At 39.1% G+C, this 5,732-nt stretch overlaps 1 pseudogene across 1 annotated transcript; it reads right to left on the bottom strand.

Annotated features, from left to right (window-relative positions):
- Positions 1-1,947: 1,947 nt before the first annotated feature.
- On the bottom strand, positions 1,948-2,610 carry LOC102861319 (annotated as a pseudogene). Its single transcript, XR_439028.1, has one exon. The product of XR_439028.1 is annotated as a signal peptidase complex subunit 2 homolog (S. cerevisiae) pseudogene (transcript).
- Positions 2,611-5,732: the final 3,122 nt, after the last annotated feature.

Here is a 5,732-nt window from a genome sequence, read left to right on the forward strand (position 1 = left end):
TTTGAGATGGCTAGGTTGGCACAGGATAGAATGGCGTTTAGAGCTCTTGTACATAGGGTCGCTATGAGTCGCAAGCGACTCGATGGCACATAACAAAAACAACAACTTCTTCTTTGACATTATGTGAAATGGATAGGGGTTTATATTTCTCCTCTGAGTAGACAAATGCCCTGAGAGTAGCTTAGAACTTTTCAGTAAACCTGCACAGTACTCTTCCCTCCTTAAGTGCCGGAGTTGCTACTCAATATTAGGCTTTGCTGACCTTTCCCCCCTTACGTCTTGGTAGTTCAGCAATATCTGGGTCTTGCTCTGAGGCTGATTATTAAGGCCTTCTTCCACCTTAGCTGATGATGTCTTTGCGTGGAGCTAGGAAATTCTCAGGGAATAAGAATATCTGGAAAATGCTGTTCAGGACCCTTCTCTCCCTAAGTCTCTGTGGTAGAACAACAGTTTTTAATCTTCAGTAAGTGCTTCAAGTCTTCTGTTTAAACAAGCAAAATTGTGTCACCTGCATAATGTAGGTTGTTGAGTCTTCCTCCAATCTTGATGCCAAATTCTGCTTCATATAGTTCAAGTTCTCAAATGATTTGCTCAGCATACAGATTGAAAATGTATGGGAAAAGGACACAACTGACATACACTTTTTCTGATGTTAAATATATGTTATCGCCTTGTTCTGTTTGAATGCTTCTTTATCTATGTACAAGTTTCATATGGGCATAAGTAAGTGTTCTTCTCCAGTGTTCTCCAGGTTATACATATTTTGTTGTGATCCACTCAATTGAATGCATTCAGTAGTGTCAATAAAATACAAATAAACATCTTTCCGCTATTTTCTGCTTTGAGTCAAGATCCATTCGCCACAACCAATAATATCCCTTGTTTCACAGCCTCTTATGAACAAACCTTGCATTTATGGCAGTTCCTTGGAAATGTATTATTCTAGCCATTTAAAAATAATGTTCAGCAGAATTTGTCTTACATGTGGTATTAATGATATTTATTTGGAGAGGGCAGAAATACAGATATCTTCAAATAAGTTGGTTAAGTAATTGCCATCTAAATTTCTTGGTACAAACTTATAAGCACATGAAGGAATGCATCTTTTTAATATAATAAACACCAAACACCTAAATATGTATTCCATCAATTCCTGGAGACTTATTTTTAGCTTACATTTCTTCCTGCAATACCATTGGTTCTTGATCATATGATATTTCCTGAAAAGGCTCAGTGTTGACCAGTATAGTGACTATATATTTCTTTCATTTTTAAAAATGTTTTCTACATCATTTGCTATTTTACATGCAGAAGCATTAAGTATTACAACACAAGGCTCAATTTGCTCATCACTTCATTCAGCTGGAGAAATGCTGGATCTGTTATTCCCTTTTGGTTTTATTTTTTTTTTAAACAACAGTTTAATCTTTAATATTTCTGTTTACAAATAGTTCCAGAGTCTCTCCTTCTCAATATGTTAAACTTTCTTCCAAGAGAGAGAAAAAAATTTAAAAATCAGTTTTGGTTCTCAGAGCTGTCAAATGTGTTAAGATTTCCTACACATACAGTTCTATCATCTATTAGTAGTTTTAATGCAAAAACAAAACACAGATTCTTCAAATGTTACATGGCACAAAGATATATTAAGTAAAAAACTGCCAGGTATAAAGGAAGTAGCATGTATGGTTTTGGCAAACACACTTCTTCAGGAGAACAAATTAAAACACTGCAATCAGCAGATCAAGAAAGTACAAGACAGCAGAGCTACAACTTCTCATATCTGTGCTAGAAAATACTATTTATCCAGGACTGATTAGAACTTCAGGAAAACCGGGGGCATTTGGTTTTTAAAAAACAATTAACTCATTTTAAGTTCTCTTCCCACTCCCCCACCCCCCTCTGTAATTTAGTATGATCCAGTAGAAAGACAGCTGCTTTTAAAACCGGCTATTTTATTTTTCTTTCTGTAGCAAGACTGTCATGGAGCCTGGATATTTCAGGCTCATATGCATCCATGACCAGTGTCCCACTGTGGTCAAAGAACTTAGCAATGGATTTGGTGAACTCAGCCTCTCGCTGCTGCTTCGTTCTCCCACTGATGAAGGTCAGCTTCAGAGTGTATTTGTCATCAAACCTTTTGAGACTAGAAGATAAGTTGCCAAATATCATCAGGGTCCATTCCTGTAGGATCTTTCCTGTGGGCTACAAGAAAGATGCTCTTCTCCTTGTATGAGGTATAAATGGTCAGGATCCCCATCATCACAAAATAGGATATGACACACAAAGCCAAAACAGGCTTTGACTCTGGAAAATCAAAGCCACTATGGCAAAGAGACAGGAGATTGTACAGATAGTGAGGCGACCATCAATAAGTCCCAAATTCTCCACATACTTGTACTTTTTCAGAAGTACCTTTTTGGCAGAGTCATCCAAAGAATTTTTTACAGCTGATCCGTCCCACTTGCCAATTTTTACAGGCTTATCATCAATCTTCCACTTATCCAACAAGCCGCTGCGGTTACTGCTTGTTCCGAAGCCGGGGCCACCACCAGCCCCACTACTGCCTCCGCCACCACCACCTCTACCACCCCGAGCAGCCGCTGCCGCCATCTTCTCTCTGGTTTTATTTTTTAAAAATATTTTTATTCATTCATTGCTGTACTTTTTTATAGTTATATATTGAGATTTTAATGAAAGATTATGGAGGTCTTGGATTTCCATATATTCATTGTTGGATATTTTCCTAACTGCCCACCCCTCACCCCAGTTCGCTTTTCTCTTTGAAAAAAAAAAAAAACTTTCATTGTTATTCAAGCCCCGCACCCACGTTCCACTTAACTATGCAGCTCTTATTCTGGACTCTTGTCATGCAATTAATACCTAATCATACATCGCTTTTAAATAGTTCTCTCCCTCATCGGTTCCAATGCAGTGTATATTTATCCTCTTTTTCTAGTTTTCTCCCAAATTCAATGCCAGTCCTGTTTTATAACAGTGTCATTGTGCAGTATTTGTCTTTTTGTGACTGCGATATTTTACTCAGCATAATGTCTTCCAGGGTCACCCATTTTGAATAATATTTCATGAGTTCTTTGCTTTTCAATGCTGCATAGTATTCCATTGTGTGAATATATCACAGCCTCTCTAGTTATTCGTTTGTTGATGGCCACTTGGGTTGTTTCCAACTCTTTGCTATTGAGAACAAAGCAGCAATAAACATAACTGTGAAGTGTGCATATCTGCTTGGGTGGCAGTTCTGATTTCTTTAGGGTATATTCCCAGGGGTGGAATTGCTGGGTCAAATGGTATTTCTATTTCCAATTTTTTTGAGGAAGGGCCATACTGCTTTCCACAGTAGCTACACGATTTTACACTCCCACCAACAGTGAGTAAGTGTTCCAGTTTCTCCACAATCTCAAGAACATTTGTTGTTTGCTGCTCTGTCGAATTTTGCTATTGTTACTGGGGTAAGATGCTCTCTCATAGCTGTTTTGATTTGAATTTCTCATAGAGCTAGGGATTTTGAACAGTTCTTCATGTGTTTGTTCACCAATTGAATATCTTCTTTGGTAAATGTCTGTTCATATCCTGTGCCCGTTTTGCAATTGGATTGTTTACCTTTATCTTCTTGTGATGCTGGAGTATTCTATAAATTCTAAATATAAGTCCCTTATCAGACATGTCGTTGTTGTTGTTGTTATGTGCCGTTGAGCCGCTTGTGACTCATAGTGACCCTATGTATAAAAGCCCTTAACCCTGCTCTATCCTGTGTCAATCATACTGTTTCCGTCACACCTACTCCCATTAACCCAATCACTGAATCGATCCATCATATCGAGGATCTTCCTCTCTTGCTCTGTCCCTCCATCCTCCCAAATATGATGTCCCACTCCAAGGATTGGTCCCTCTTTGCAACATGCCCAAAGTATGTCAGACAAAGCTTCAGAATCTTTGACTCCAAGGAGGAGTCTGGTTTCACCTTCTCCAGGACAAACTCGTTTATTCTACTAGTCCGTGGTATATTCAGCACTCTTCTCCAACACCACAGCTCAAAGGCATAAATTCTCTTTTTATCATCCCTAGTCACTGTCCAGCATTCTGATGCATAGAACGCAATTGTGAAGACTATGGCCCAGATCAGGGACACCTTAATCTCCAGCCTGATGTCATTGCTCTTCAGTACTCTGGAGAGGTCCCTTACAGCTGACTTTTCCAATGCAATTAGTCTCTTGATTTCCTGGTTGCTAGTACCAAGAGTGTTGATTGTGGAACTAAGCAAACTAAAACTGTGAACAATCTCAATCTCTTCACCATCCATAGTGATGTTGCCAATTGGTCCAGTGAGAATATTCGTTTCCTTGATGTTGAGCTTCAATCTATATTGAAGGCCACAGTCCTTGACCTTCTGCAGCAAGCACTTCAGGTCCTCTTCAGTTTCAGCAAGCAGGGTTGTGTCATCTACATAGCGCAGGTTGTTGATGACTCTTCCACCAATCCTGATGCCACATTCCTCCTTGTACAGCCCAGTGTCCCAGATGATCTGTTCTGCATATACATTGAAAAGGTATGGAGACAGAATATATCCTTGGCGAACACCCTTCGCGATTTTGAACCATACAGTGTTCTCTTGCTCTGATTTGAAGACTGATTCTTGGTTCAATTATATGTTTCGCATAAGCACAATCAAATGTTCTGGGATTCCCATTCTTCTCAGAGTCAAACACTGTTGTGATCTACACAGTTAAAAGCCTCTGCATAGGTGCTGAAACAGACATTCCTTTGGTACTCTCTACTTTCTGCCAAGATACATCTTACATTACTTATAATATTCCTAGTATCACAACCTCTTCTAAACCCAGCCTGCACATCAGGCAGTTCTCTGTTGACATGTTGCTTCAGTTGTTTTTTTTTTTATGATTTTCAGCAGAATCTTGTTTGCATGTGATATCAATGATATCGTTTGATAATTTCCTCACTCTGCCGGGTCACCCTTCTTTGGTATGGAAACAAATATCGATCTCTTCCAGTCATTTGGCCAGGTGGCTATCCTCCAGATTTCTTGGCACAACCTAGTGAGCACACCCATGGCAGCATCTGTTTATTGAAATATGTCAATTGGTATGCCATCAGCTCCTGGAGCCTTGTTTTTTGCCATTTTTTTTTTTCAGAGCAGCTTGAGCTTCCTCCTTCATCACCACAGGCTCTTGCTCCTACATTGTTTCATGAAATTCTTCTGTGTCAGCCAATTCCTTCTGGTACAGTGACTCTGTATACTCTTTCCATCTTCTTGTAATGCTTCTTAGATCATTTAACATTTTGCTCAAAGCATCCTGGTAATGACATGTTTTTTCTTAAGCTAAAGGACATGTCATTACCGAGTATTTTTTCCCCGGTCTGTGGCTTTCCTTTTTACCCTGTTGGAGAAGTTTTTGGATGGGCAAAGGGATTTGATTCTTAGAAGGTCCCATTCATCTATTTTATCCTCTCCTGGATTTAGGGTTTTCAGGATGCTTGGAAGACTGTTCAGGTTGTGGATTAGGAATTCTAGAGTTCTTCCAAGCTTTTCTCTAATGAAGTTTATAGTCCTTGGTTTTTATGTATGGAGTGAGGTGTGGATCTTGCTTGAGTTTTCTGCAGATAGTTTTCCAATTTTGCCAACACCATTTGTTAAAAAGGCTGTAGTTTCACTGCTTAACTGATTTCATCTCCTTGTCAAAAATAAGTTGACTATA

Source organism: Elephantulus edwardii, unplaced genomic scaffold (assembly GCF_000299155.1).
Source record: "Elephantulus edwardii isolate Elephantulus edwardi_28Jun2011 unplaced genomic scaffold, EleEdw1.0 scaffold00349, whole genome shotgun sequence".
Taxonomy (NCBI): domain Eukaryota; kingdom Metazoa; phylum Chordata; class Mammalia; order Macroscelidea; family Macroscelididae; genus Elephantulus; species Elephantulus edwardii.